General features: G+C 51.4%; 1 protein-coding gene and 1 non-coding gene across 2 annotated transcripts in view; both read right to left on the reverse strand.

Annotated features, from left to right (window-relative positions):
- The window catches only part of CHTF18 (chromosome transmission fidelity factor 18), a 59517-nt gene that overhangs the window by 21253 nt on the left and 22926 nt on the right, over window positions 1-15338 (reverse strand). The window lies entirely within an intron of this gene.
- On the reverse strand, window positions 12415-12518 carry LOC117308404 (U6 spliceosomal RNA). The gene has a single exon (XR_004522384.1). It is a non-coding gene; the product is annotated as a U6 spliceosomal RNA (small nuclear RNA).

Raw genomic sequence — 15338 nt, forward strand, 5'->3', positions numbered from 1 at the left:
GCCAGGCCATGCTCTAAGGGTCAGGGGGACAGCTGCCCGGAGAGGAGGGGACGACACCTGAGACCACAGGCACCTCCTCTGCCTCAAAAAGGAAGACGCCAGGATCCCTGGACGCAGAGGCATCTGTCTTCCCCGGGTCAGGTTAGCAGGGAGATGGCAGAGCCAGGAAAACCCGGCACACAGCCGCCTCTTCACAGGATGAGAGGGGCAATGCCCCACCCGAGGCTGGGGGGACAGCTGGCCCGCCACTGTTGGGGCTCAGGCACCACAGCTGCACAGGCAGCCGAACCCCACTCAGACCCAGGAAGCAGAGTGCACACTGCCCGGAACTCCTATCTGTACCGCGCAGCTGGCAAGGGCCAGAGGCAGCTCACGGCGGGAGCGGGGGGGGGGGGGGGGGGGGGGTTGGGGCTGGCATCGTCCACCCTTGGTCAGGGTGCCCACAGGTCCCTAAACAAGGTGGGGCGCTGAGCCCAGGTCCCGGCAAGCAGCACAGGGTACAGCGGCCCATCCCTTCTCGAACGGGCGCCCAGGGCCAGTGCTGAGCCATCCTTACCAGCCTGCAAGGTGGGAACCCACATGCACCTCACAGCTCAGGGACAGAAGCCGAGGGGCTTTGTGGAAAGACTTGCCCACCCTGATGATCCCGCAGCCCCAGCCTCTGAGCTGAAACCGGCGAGTCTCTCGCAGCCTTCTCAGGACCAGTGGGTCCAAGCTGGGGCCAGGAAAGGAAGGCACCCTTGCACCGACAGGAGCAGGGCACACCCCACACCTGGGGCCACACCAGAGAGCAGCCCACAGGGCCGGGCAGCAGGCCGCTGCCAGGGCCCCATCATCCTGCCTTACCGGGATAGGCCCCAAATCCAATGACAGTGTCCTTACAGGAGACAGAAGAGGACAGACACAGACTGAGAAGAAGTCACGTGAAGGTGGAGATGGGAGCCCCCAGAAGCTGGAAGAGGCTGGAAGGATCCTCCCATGGAGCCTCTGTCTTGGTCTGACTTCTGGCCTCCAGACTGTGAGAGGATGAGGGTCTGCTGTTCTCACCACCCAGGTTGTGGTGATTTGATCTGGCAGCCCCAGGACACTAGCACACCCACCATCCCACTCTAGTGTGGATGTGATGGGGGCAGCCCCCTCCCCAGGCTTCTTCCGACTTCTCTGGTCAGCCCTGGGGGCACACCCTTGGCCCCGGCTTCAATGGACACACCCAAGTCAGAAGCAGAAACGCCCCTCCTTTGATAACTTAGATGAAATGGACCAATTCCCCCCAAATCACAAACAACCAAACTCACCCAAAATGTAATAGATACTGAATGGTACTATAATTGTCAAAGACGTTGAATTTGCAGTTAAAACTATGGAAGAGAAATGTCCAGGCCCAGGTGGTTTTACTGGTGAATTCTACCAAACATTTAAAGAAAAAGTAACACCAATTCTACCCGATCCCTTCCAGAAAGTAGAAAAGGAGGGAACACTTCCGCGGTCAGCATTACCCAAATCAAAGCCAGAAAGGACAAACAAGAAAACCACAGACCAACATCACTCATGAAATAGAAAATGAGCCAGCAACCAAGTGGGCTCAGCTTCAAAATTTGAAAATCAAAAGACCAAATAAGAAACACCATATAATCATATCAACAGATGAAGAAAAAACATTAGACAAAATTCAATATCTATTCATGATAAACAACAACCACCACCTCTCAGCAAATCAGAACAAGAACTTCCTGAACCTGACAAAGGGCATCTACACACCCACAGCCGCCCCTCTCCCCCATGCCCCTCCTCAGTGGAGAAAACCATACAGCGGTCTGGCTGGGAACCGACCCCTCTGTTCTGAGGAGCTGGGCAAGAGCGGGGAGGGGGCAGACAGTCCAGAAAAGGCAGGACGCCACCACTGTCAGATGGGAGAAGCTGGCAGACAAGCTCCGTGTCTCAGCCAGAGCATCACACAAAGGCCACCTCCCCCAGGGCAGGGGCCCCGGCCCAGGAGACACCCCTGTGTCCCAGGGTCTAGTGCTGAACCATGGTCAGGCCCAGGGTGGGCCTGCAGACGCCCCCGCCCCCTGGGGTCCTCAGAGGCTGGGTCTGAAGGAGCTGCACCCCTGGTGTGGTCGCCCTCAGGTCCAGGCTCAGCCCGGGTGTGCCCTCCCAGCGGCTCTCAGGTGGGGGACCCTGAAGGGGCGTCAACACATCAGCAGGACCCCTAGGGACTGTCATAGGCGACAGCTGGAGGTGAGAGGCTGGAGCTAGGCCTCGAACTTGCAGGTTCACAGCTCACAGCGTCTAGGCCAAGCGGCCTCCCCACGCATCATTCCAACATGTCAATAACTTCATGGGGATTTTCGTCCTCCTGAGGTGAGAGCTTGACAAGGCCTGTGTATCGGCCGCAGGGCATCCCCCAGAGCCAGGCCCTCCAAGAAGGGCCTTGACTGGCCTGTGGCTTCGGACCCTGGCCTCACTCGGACTGACGTCCAGTGCCCGCGGGCAGCGCTCAAGGACAGAGCTGGGCCGAGGGACCCCGGCCTCCCAGCTCACAGCCCAACGTAGTGTAAACATTTGGTAGAATCTCAGTGAAGCGGCCTGGGCGTTCCTCCAGGGAGGGTTTTAAATCACTAACCTAATCTATTTCTTACAGGTCTTAGCTTCTGACAGTGAGAAAAGGCAAAGGGAAAAATAACAAATAACGAAAAGCACACAGATGTGAGTCTCCTGGTCTTCCTCACACAGGAGAGAAGGAACCCGCCTCCTTCCTGGCTGTTTCCCGACCAAATGTGATTCAAACATCACCTCTCCTGATGACGCCGTTCCTGACAGATGTGGCAGCGGGGACCCTTGTCTCCAGGTCTCTGTCCTGTGGAGACGCCTCCAAACAGGAAAGCGGCAAATCCCCTGACGGTCCCGCGGTCAGGATTCGGCCCCTGCAGGTGACCCGGCCTGCTCGGAGTCTGCACCTGGCCCCAGCCTGACCCCACACAAATGACCGAGGAGACCCCAGACACATCCAGGCCCCCTACACGGGCACATCAAGCTGACGGCGACCCCCGCACGTCACGTCCAACACCTGACCCTCACCCTGCTTCCCTGCCCCCTGCCCCCTACCCCAGCCCCACGCCTTCCCCTCACAGCCCCCCTCCCCGCCATTGCCTCCACCCCACCCAAAGCGCGCCCCCCACCACAGCTCCACCTGCCCAGCCTGAGCCCCTCCCCCATCCACTCACAAGCCCCCACCTCCCCATGGCCCCACATACGCTGTCATCCCCAGGGGACCAGCCCAACAGCGGGTCAGCACAGCGCAAATCAACCGGGACCCCGTCCCTTGAACGTACCCACCAGCTCACTCGATTTCTCTTCCCTCATCTCTGAACGGACGCTGGAGACCTCGTGCACAATCAGCAGGAAAGCAAGCCCACCACCTGCGGACAACCATACTCAGGCCTCCCCCTCCGAACCGCTCACCTTTCTGCTCAGGGCGCACGCAGGTGGGGAGGGGGCGCAGGGTGGGGGTCCCAGCGGAGAGAGGACGAGCCCCATTGACCACAGCCCAGGCCCAAGCGGGGCCCAGACCCTACTGTGACCAGGGCCCTGAATGCGGGTGGGGCCTGCCACAGGACTTGAAAAAGGTGCTAGGACTCCTGTGATTACCCTCGCCAAGGGCTTCACGCCACCCACCTGAGCCTCGTTGAGACGCCCACACACAAAGACTGCAGCCTCCACCTGTACTGCCCTAGTGGGGCTAGCTGGGCGGGGCCTCACACCCACGGACCTGAGAGATGATGGTAAACAGGTGTGGCTCAAGCCGTGGAATTGTGGAAATCTGTTACACAGCCACAGAAATCTAATTCAGTCACAAAGGAAGCATCAGCGAGTTCCATGAAGTAGAAATGTTATAGAACTGATCATGATGCAATAAGACCACAAGTTGTTAACAGTGTCAAAAAGCAGACAGAAAAAGACTTTCATGTGGAAAAATTTTTTTAAACTATTAACTCTTGGATGAGTGGGGAAATACAACCGAAAGTATAGAATTTCTAAAAAAAATAATGACGTGAAAACACTACACATCAGAATCTATGAAATACATTTAAAGCACTAATCATAGAGCAATTCACAATATTAAACATTTTTATTTAAAAAGATGAAAACAAGTTAAATTCCCAACTCAAACAAAGCTTAGAAAAAGAACTAAGTAAATCAATAGAGAGCATAAGAGAGGAAATAATAAAAATGAGAAGAGGCATTACAGGGTAAAGAACAGAAAAAACACAATTATGATTAGTAAACCAAAATCCTAATTTTTAAACTAACAGAATAGGTCATCCATTAGTTAACTTAATTGAGAAAATAGAAGAAAACCAAAAATAATAATAATAAGAGGAGGACTTCCTTGGTGGCACAGTGGTTAAGAATCCACCTTCCAGGGCTTCCCTGGTGGCGCAGTGGTTGAGAGTCCACCTGCCGATGCAGGGGACACAGGTTCGTGCCCCGGTCCGGGAAGATCCCACATGCCGCAGAGCGGCTGGGCCCGTGAGCCATGGCCGCTGAGCCTGCGCGTCCGGAGCCTGTGCGCCACAACGGGAGAGGCCGCAACAGTGAGAGGCCCGTGTACCGCAAAAAAAAAAAAAAAAAAAAAAAAGAATCCACCTGCCAATGCAGGGGACACAGGTTCGAGCCCTGGTCCGGGAAGATCCCACCTGCCGTGGAGCAACTAAGCCTGTGTGCCACAACTACTGAGCCTGCACTCTAAAGCCCGTGAGCCACAACTACTGAACCCACATGCCACAACTACTGAAGCCCACGCACCTAGAGCTCATGCTCCATAGCAAGAGAAGCCACTGCAATGAAAAGCCCACACACCGCAATGAAGAGTAGCCCCCGCTCACCGCAACTAGAGAAAGCCTGCACAAAGCAATGAAGACCCAACGCAGCCAAAAATAAAAATAAAAATTAATTAATTAATTAATTAAAAAAAAACTGGCCCTGTTAGAGATGGAAACCTTAGACCCATTTCCATGGAAGAAATAAAGTTACCAGGAAACACTCAGCCCCCTGTCCCCACAAAAAGGCAATAGGCACAGGTAATTTCATAGATAAATTCTACCAAATCTTTAAGGACCAGATGGTCTTTTTTTTTTTATTTGGAGTACAGTTGCTTTACAATGTTGTGTTAGTTTCTGCTGTACAGCAAAGTGAATCGGCTATACATATACATATATCCCCTATTTTTTGGATTTCCTTCCTATTTAGGTCACCACAGAGCAAGGGACCAGATGGTCTCAAAGCTTTACAAATTATCCCACAGCATTGAAGATGAGGGGAAAACTTTTATATTCTTTTTCTAAAGCAAGAAGAACATTGGTAACCTAACTATAATAAAGACAGTATGAAAGAAGACATTTACAAGCCAATATCACTTATGAATATTGATGCAAAAGCACCAACTAAAACATTGCCCATCAGAATACAACCCCATACAAGGAAAATAAGACACCACAGCCAAGGGGGGTTTATCCCAAGACTCCAAAGTTGCTTCACTATCAGACATTCCAGACATAAAATTCACTATATTGACAGATTTCAGGTGAAAAATCATGATTCTCTCCATAAGTGCAAAAAAAGCCCTGACAAAATTTAATGCCCGTTCCTGATAAAAATATAAACAGTAAGGAAAATAGATATTGATAGATAGATACTTTCTTCACAAAACAAAATATATATACCATTTCCTAAACCCACCACCCCCCTGAACAAGAGATGCTACTGTCAGCACTGTACAGAGGCATTAGCCATTGTAATCAGACAAGAAAAATCAGTGAGGATCATACGAACTGGAAAAGAAATGAAACTTTCTCTATTTGCAGAGGCTATGATCGTCTACCTGGAAAAGCTTAGAGCAATGCTGTGCAATTAAACTTTTTGTGATGATGGAATGTTCCACATCCTCCATGTCCAAAACAGGACCCACCAGCCACATGCAGCTATTGAGCTTTGAAATAGGGCTCCTGTGACTGAGGAACCGAGTGTTTGGTTTCATTTCATTTTATTTTATGTGCATACATACATTTATTTATTTATTTATTTATTTATCTTGGTTGCGTTGGGTCTTCGTTGCTGTTCGCGGGCTTCCTCTAGTTGCAGCGAGCGGGGGCTACTCTTCACTGTGGTGCGTGGGCTTCTCACTGCAGTGGTTTCTCTTGTTGTGGAGCATGGGCTCTAGGCGCGTGGGCTTCAGTAGTTGTGGCATGTGGGCTCAGTAGTTGTGGCTCGCGGGCTCTAGAGCACAGGCTTCGTAGTTGTGGCGCACGGCCTTAGTTGCTCCACAGCATGTGGGATCTTCCCAGACCAGGGCTCAAACCCGTGTCCCTTGCATTGGCAGGTGGGTTCTTAACCACTGTGCCACCAGGGAAGTCCCTGCACATATATTTGTATCAGCAATGGGCATTAAATTTTGTCAGGGCTTTTTTTGCACCTATGGAGAGAATCATGTGATTTTTCTCCTGAAATCTGTCTATATAGTGAATTTTATGTATAGAGTTTCTGATAGTGAAGCAACTTCGGAGTCTTGGGATAAATCCCCCTTGGTTGTGGTGCTTTATTTTCCTTATATAGGGTTGTATTCTGATGGCCAATGTTTTGGTTAGTGCTTTTGCATCAGTATTCAACAGCTACAAGTGACTATCACATTGGACAGCAGGTCTGGCCATAGAGAATCAATGGGGAAAATTGACTCAAACAATAAGCGAGTTCACAAAGGCATGAAATTATCACACAGAAATCCAGAGCTTCATGTCCACACAAAATAACTCCCATCAACATCAGACACCAAGAAGATGAAACACTTTGGAATTAACCTAACAAGTGTGCAAAAGTCATTATTGGGACAATTAAAGAAATGTGAGTACAAATTGCAGATTAGAGAACACCTAGTATTGTATCGAGGTTAACATCCCGATTTTGACTTATGCTTCGGTCATAGGAGAATGAACGCCCATGTTTAGGAAACACACCCCTGGAATATTTAGGGTTGAGGGGGGCACCATTATGCAACTTAATCTCTGAAGACAAACATAGGAAACATTGACTTTTGGGTAATCTGGGAGAAAGGAATGCAGGATTCACTGACCTATTTTTGCAACTTTTCTCTAAATGTGAGATCATTTCACAATAAAAAGTTAAAGAACTGAATTATAAATGCCACGCTCTATGACCAGGCACTTCCTTGCAGGAACTTGGGTCACACTTGTGCCTGTGAGAACAGCTTCTACGAAGAGCTTCTCTGTTATGTCCAATACTTTCTACTACATTCTAACATCACTAAATTATGTGCGTCCTAACACGGCGGCTCCTTACATCCACCAAAGAAGGGCCGGGCAGATGGAGACAACCCCCCACACACAGACCACAGAAGGTGCAGAAGGGTGTGTGTGTGGAGGGCTGTGGAGGGCTCTGTGCACACAGAATGTCCCCAGGACACCGAGAAACGCGGGGTGGCCATCTCTCGGGGAGAAACTCGGAGCACTGGGGTGGGGAAAAAATTCATGTTTCAGTACATATCCCTGAAAATTAAATATTTAAAAACTTAAATAATTTTGATACTGTCAAATACAAGATGGTACAGCCGGAACCCTGCTATGGGCTGAATTGTGTCCCCAAAAATAGATGTTGACATCCTGACCCACAACATCTCAGAATGGGACCTTGTCTGGAAACAGGGTCTTTGCAGATGTAGTTAGTTAAGATGAGGTCTTACTGGAGCAGGGCGGCCCTAATCCGCTAAGACTGGTGGCCTTCTAGGAGGAGGAGGCAAGACACAGCCGTATGAAGACGGAGACGGATGGGGGATACGTCCAAAGGCCAGGACGCCAAGGGTTGCAGGCAGCACTAGAAGCTGGAAGAGGCAGGAGAAGCCTCCCCTGGAGCCTCAGAGGGAGCGGCCTGATCTGACTTCTGGCCTCCAGACAGTTAGGGGACGCACTTCTGTGGTTTGAAGCCCCAGCCTGTGTGTTAGGCAGCCCTGGGAAAAGTAACACAGACCCTGAAAGCAAACAGGCCTGAGCCCAAGGTGCAAACATCAGCCCATCAGCCAGCCTGCAAGCTCCGGCCCAGGAGCAAGGACACCCCCTCCCTGGTCGGTCCCTGTCACAGGATGTAGACTTGGCCCCACTGCTGTAGCCAGAAACCACCTCCGGTTTGTCAAGTCCAAACGTGGGCTCTTTCAAATGCTAATTGGGATGCATAGGGGGCTCCCCAAAGGAAAAGAAATAATGGGCAAAGCAGGGCCCTAAAGGAGCTGTGAGGGGAGAGAAGGGACGGGAGGCAGACAGGAAGCAAGGACACGCAGACAGGGGGTCTGCACACACTGTGCCACGTCTGTGCGCTGCCCGAGGGGGTGGGGTCCAGACCAGAGAGCGGCGGGGACGGCGACAAAGAGCCCAGCAGAAAGTCTAGTGACGGCAGTGTCCAGCACAGGTAGGAACTCAGCCGCACCGACGTTTGCAGGGCGACCCCAGGTGACCAGCCCTGCTAAGCAGAGTTGTGTCCACCAAGAGAGGACTTTGTCAGCCCCGGGTGTCACTGGGGTCGTCCACTCACCGGAGGAGCCAGGCAGGGCCCCGCTTCACATGCAGATGCAGGAGCAGGTGCCGCGGCCAACACGCCTCACCCTGGTTCCACACATTAGTGTCTTAGCTGTGCCAACATGCTCACACACATACACACATGTGCACACGCACACCCCAGCTTTGAGGAGCCCTTCTGCCTCCTTATTCACTTACTCCCAGACCAGCTTTGCCCTTTCTAGATGGGTCGGAACAAGGCAGGCATCCTTACCAGGGACAGGAGCCACAGAGCAGGCGTCCACAGCCGCAGGGCTGTGAGTGGTTACGCCGGAGGACCGAGAACAGAGACAAGTGCTCTGACCAGCAGGACTAGGGTTCCGCTGTTGAGGTAGCGAGTCACTCACACACACAGGCAGAAATTCGAGGGAGGCTGTGGAGTTGGGTGGAATCGGGAGGCATATGGGTGTGAACTCAGTTTCAATCCAAGTGGCTACAGACCAAAGTGCACAAACGTGTGTGTGCACGTTCACGTGTTCCTTAGCTCCGTCCAAGAGCATCTAGAGTACTTTCCAAATCCTACCTCTCACTGAAGGCACCAGGCTCTGCAGAGTGGCCACGTCCAGGGCTGGGCGGGGACAGAAGAGCCTGAACACCTTCAGTCCAGAGTAAGGATAGACCCACAAAGAGGGGCTCCCACCGGCCAAGGCCCAGACTCTGGGGCAGGAGCATGAAATAGGACATTGAATGAATGAATGAATGAATGGAGAGTCCAACAAGGAGCAAGACCTTTGGAGTTCTAAGGTTACGGCGGGGGAAAGAGGCATGGCGGACACGGTGCTGATGGACCATCACAGTGAACACTGCCAGAAACAAGCCACATGGAAATCACGCCCTCCCAATCCTGCTTAGGTGAACACGCGTGAACCCCCTGTCCTGAGGCAACATTAGACACACCCAAACTGAGGTCCCCACGAGGCCATAGTCCCCGCTCTTCAAAAGCTTAAGGTCACCAAGTCCAGACAGAGGGGACGGAGATGTTCGCATGCTGGCCTGTCCTCCAGGCCCACCATGCATCATGACTGACACAGGGTCCACCCAGGTGGGCTTGGGGCGTGCTGACTTGTCATAGCGCCTTCCCTTCCCAAAAGACCCTAGAGCACAGATTAGCTTTTATGTTGAATTTGCTTTGGCTTTTCCCTAAGAACTTGGTGACCCTCCCTCAGCACAGAGACCTCCCAGAATCCAGGGGGCAGGACCCAGAGGGAAGACCTCAAGGATATTTTGCTCCAGGCAAGACCTCTGCTCTCAGACGGTGGGCGCGGGAGGTCTGCCTTCGGAGCAAGTTCCTCCCTCCCAGGGGTGCAGGCAGAGCCACAGCTCTGGGCCAGGGCCAGTGTCAGCTCTGGGCCAGGGCCAGGGTCAGCTCTCAGAGAGAAGACCCTTCCTTTCTTCCCAGCCATCTGACCTACCCCAAATGGGCACCCCTCACAGTGTTTTCTAGGAAGCCATTTCTCCATCCTCTGATCCCCTGCGGCATCGAATGGGACCCCTGAGGCACTGTCACCCTCACTATGGCCAGGGCGGGGGCGCGGCAGGGGGGTGGGGGGGACAAGGAACCTGCTGTGTTTTCCGGGCCGGTGACAATGAAAGCAGACCTCCCCTAAACCCGACAGCCCGCTCGGCCCCTCTGCCTGTGGGGACTCACCCCGCGTGGCCCAGGCTGGGGCTCCAGGCAGCAGCGCCAGCTGGTGGAGCCGCAGCTCCTCCTCCAGAGTGTGCCCCCAGGCCCATCCTGCCTGCTCCCCACAGCTGCCTGGGGCAAGCTCGCTGCTTCTCTTCTCTGTGTGTATTTTCTCTGGAGCCCGACCCATGGGCTTTTCTGCATTCTCTTTGAGATAAAAATCAAAAACAAATCTTTAAAGACCATCTCCAAAAACCACAGAATGGCTGGAATTAAATAAAAATAAAGCTTGTGGTTTTCCTTTCAGGAACTTCCTGCTTATCTGAAATGCACAGAGTCAGCAGCACCTCGGAGCCCGGATGGAGGTTCCCGGGGTCTCAGCCTTGGGATGGGGGTCATCCCAGCAGGTGACTGGCCACCCTGTCCCGGTGTGCATCACGGGAGGGGGACAGTGGCCAGACCTGCTGGCCTAATGCCAATGTACACGTGTGTGCAGTCCACGTGGGGGCTGACGAGTGTCCCCAAATATCCACATCCACCCTGATCTGTGCCCAGACTGTTCTGTGTTCTTATGAGACGGTCGGACATGTGTGGGCACAGAAGAATAGCTCGGGAAGACAAAGTTTATTAGACTCAGGGGTCCTAGAGATGAGGCCACACATGCAGGGCCATGGGGAAACACCCGAGTGGAAGCAGGAGTCAGGGGGAGGCCTAGGAGAGCCTTTATCAGTTCCGGGGGCGCTGGGGTTGTCCCCAGCTGTCTGGTCCCTCTTCCTGGGTGATTAAGGGCAAGGGGGAATGTTGGCACCGTGTGTGAGAGGTGGATAAAGAGGTGGTGTGGGGTCTGGAAGCAAAAGATTTCTTAAGATGTCAAGACATCACAAGGTACAGAAAATTGTAAAACATGATGAATACAACCTGAATATCAGGTTATGACTTATTTGGAAACGGGGTCCTTGCAGACGTAATAAAGTGAAGGATCTTTAAGATGAGATCATCCTGGATCAGGGCGGCCCTCAATCCAACGACTGGAGTCCTGACAGAGGAGAAACCACGCAAAGATGGAGGTAGAGGCTGGAGTGACGCGGCCACAGCCCAGGGACACCTGGTGCCCCAGAGGCTGGACCCTCCCCCTTCCAGCCCCCGAGAGCCTCCACAGGCAGCGCAGCCCTGAGACACCTGAATCTCTGATTCAGGCTCCAGACTGCAAGAGAACCAGTGTTGTCTCGGGCCCCCAGTTGGTGGTGATTTGTTGTTCCCTGAATCCGCGGTCCCAGAAACATTCCAAGGGATTTCGGCATCATCTTGAAACAGCCTTGAGAAACCAATAAAACTGTCCATTAAACTTTCCTTTCAGCTGCCATGAGAGCACCTTTGGGACGACATTAAAATTTGGGGGCAGGAGGACGGAAAGGATGCTTTTTGGTGGGTGCTGTTAGTCTGCCAAAACTGGCACCACAGAAGGATAATCGGGAGGTTTTCACCTGGAAAGCCTGTCGTTTATGACCAGGTCCTTCTGACCGCGTCCCGGACCACAGGTTCCTCCCAGGCGCCAGGTAACACATACTGGGATCCGCCCACGTCTGAATACAGCACAAAAATCTCCCTTGTTGCAAATGGAGAGCTTTCCCACACGATTAATTTAAGATGCCGGGACACATGGGGGCGAGGCATCTGAAACCTGCTCAAGATCTCTGCTGAATTCCACGTGGAATTTATGCGTATCTACGGATTGCCAGGAATAGATCTATCATACTAACGACTGCGGTCCTTAACAGCACTCACACACATCTAGTGGCAAGTAACAGAACTGCAGGAACAAAGGTGAAAAGGAGAATCTGGCAGCTTTAGAAGCAGTCTTGTGCTCATCACAAAATTCCCACCTGTACTTGTCTCTCCCTACCCTGAAGATCACTCTCTTAGAATGTATATTCCACGCAGCCTTATCAGCCAGGAAGACTTTGTCATACTTTCTGATCCACGTTAGTACTGTGAAATAAAAATGAGTTTTATTTTTAGAAAATTTTCCAAATGCAAACCATAACATAAAATTTAATGTGATTTTTCTTTCAGGCCATATTGTCTCAAAATCCTGACAGAGCCTCCTAGAGGTGGGGGCCGGGTACCCATCTGAAAATCACTCTTCTGGGAAAACTGACTTAATGATCATGAAAAGATATGGACTGCTTCACACACTTGCGTGTCATCCTTGCACAGGGGCCGTGCTAATCTCTGTATCGTTCCAGTTTTAGTGCACGTGGTGCTGAAGCCAACACCATGTGGAATTTAAACCAACACTCGCATGAATAACGCCGATGTCCGCGCCCCCTGTAAACAACAACCGCCTTAGGGGGCTTCCCCAATGTGTTTCATCAGCTCCTCCAGACCAATCTAAGTCTTAGTTTTTGTGCAGAATAATCTTTCTTCCTTGTATTGATGCGGGAAGAAATAATAGTTGTTTTCACAATTCACCATCCATACACGGTAACAGAAGACAGTCGCCTATCAGAACACAGCTTTGCTAAAAGTGGCTGGTTGGGAGGCAAACTCCTAATTGTACTTGGATGGGACAGTGGGTTAACTTTGCCAAGAAGGAGAGTTTGGAAGAGAAAAGAAGATACAGACAAGGAATCAGATTAATTTCTTTTGTGCAGCAAAATATTCTATCAGCTTACGGCTATAAAGTTCTAACAACTAACAAGCTTTACTGAAGAGAAGAAAGAAACCACACACTGGCCAACATGGAGCCCAAGGCCCAAAGCTGTCTTCGACTTGAAGAGATTGGAGCAAAAGCAAAGTCACTCGTGAAACAAAAGCAGAGAGGCTCGAAGGGAGCTGCACACATCAGTATTTTCAACGAATAAACATCCGCAGGCACCTGTTTGCTGGGAACCAAGAAAGAAGAGCAAAGACTTTAGAAAAAAGCAGGGAGTGAGGCGCGGGCCATGGGGACTAAAAGTCATCTAATTTTATCTGGCTTCTTTCCAACGGCAAAATCTAATCCATCATTTTCTCTGGGTGAAAGCTCTTAATGAGAATTTAGAAAGTGCAATTGAAATTCAGAATTCTCTGGGGATTCTGCTGGGAAGATATCTAACAGCCACACAAAACTCACCGCAGCCAAACCTGTCAAGAGAACAGACCACGTGGGAAGCCGTGGGGCTGTACCGTGGCTCCCGGACCTCCGTGCCCCTCGCCACCACAGGAAACATCCTCCTCCTGCTGGGGAGGAGGGGTTGGCTCCTCTAAGACCCCAGCTTACAGCTCTCAGCTCGTGAAACCCTATGGGAAGGGCCGGATGGAGAGAGGCGGCCTCTCAGCACCACACACTTGCACCCTTGACACCATCCCCTGTCCTCACTCGGACAGATGGGGAAGGAGTCTCGCTGGTCTCCCTCGTGCAACCATCACACCTGTCTAGTTCCGGACTTTTCCATCACCCAAAATGAAACCCCACACCCATTAGCAGTCACTCCCCACCCCCTCCCCCAGCCCCTGGCACCCGCTGATCTGTTTTCTGTCTCTCGATTTACCTGTCCTGGATGTTTCACACACAAGTGAACTCATGTCATGTATGTGGCCCTTTCTGTCTGGGCTCTTTCACTTAGAATAATGGTTTCAAGGTTCATCCACATTGTAGTGTGTCAGCACTTCATTCCTTTTTACAGCGGGATGATGCCCCCTTGTACGGATGACCACGTTCTGTTTATCCATCATTCGTCAATGGACACGGGCTCTTTCCACCTTACGGCTGCAGTGACTGTGCAGGAATGACCGTGGGCAGGCAGGTATGTGCTCAGGTGCCTCTTTTCAATTCTCGGGTGTGCACCCAGGAGTGGAGTTGCTGGGTCACCTGGTAACTCTGTGCTTAACCTTCTGAGGAACCTCCAGACTGTTTCCCACCAGCCATGCACGAGGGTTCCAATTTCTCCACATCTACGCCAGCACTTGTCATTTTGCATTTTTATTATAACCACCAGAGAGGGGGCAAATGGTATCTCGTGGTGGTTCTGATTTGCATTTTGCCAAGTATCTTTTCAGGTGCTTGGTGGCCATCTACCTATCTTCTCTGGGGAAGTGCATTTGAATAGTCTTTCTCCTGTTTCCACTTGCCTTTCTGTAGCCCTGTATGTAGGAGGCTTGGGCGTGCAGGGTCCCAGTGCTCACGTGAGGCTCGCAGGGTCGTCCAGCATGCCCTCCAGTACACAGGCTGTGACCTTTGGTCAATGTTTGGAAACAGGGGGAGGGGTGATCTCAGCCTTTTAATGATCTCCTGGGTGTTCCCTTGTTAAGGATCTTTGATCAAAGGACATTATCATCCAGTATATTTTATATTTTATTTTCTCCTGGGAAGAAATGGACCCCAGTAATCCCAGAGCATAAGGAATGACCCAGAGGTCAGGTTGACACCTCAAGCTGAGTAATGTAAGACAGCAGCCAGGGCTTCCACACCATTGAAACCTGAGCCCACTGCCACCTCCAATCCCGGAGAGGGTTTGAAGAACCAAAATTCGACTGAAAAAGCCAGAAAACACGTAGTGATACCAGATGTCACCATTAAGCTTATAATAGTGACAAATAATTTTTCTACCACTTCCAAGTTGTGCCACCACGTCCATTCCCTGCACCACGAGCTCAGTATCTCCTTAATTTTCCGCCTTTGATAAACAGGCAATTCGGATTTGTTTCCACAAAAGCAGGGCCCACGCAAAATTCTCAACAGATGTACTCCAAGCACACACGATGCTAGAGAGCCGTGTTAAAGCATTTTGCATCTTAACTCTCTTACGTTCTGGAGTGTCTCGCCCTGAAAAACCAGCATGATTTAAGGGAGCTCCCCAAAATTCAGAAAATATGTTCTTCTGTATCTACGTGAAAATACGGGTATGACCTCTCACACTTGCAACCTGAACATTAGGTTTCCAATGATAAACATTCTAAATCATCTCAGCAAACCTCCGCCCAGCACATCTGCACCTGGTTAGGGTGTGGCTTCCAGAAGGAGGGGCAGACGTCCTGCACGCAGGTTGCTCCCAGCTCCTCCTGAGGGCAGAGGTCACCAGAGCTGGCTGAGGCCCAGTGGCTCCTGTTGGCTC

Source organism: Tursiops truncatus, chromosome 15 (assembly GCF_011762595.2).
Source record: "Tursiops truncatus isolate mTurTru1 chromosome 15, mTurTru1.mat.Y, whole genome shotgun sequence".
NCBI lineage: Eukaryota > Metazoa > Chordata > Mammalia > Artiodactyla > Delphinidae > Tursiops > Tursiops truncatus.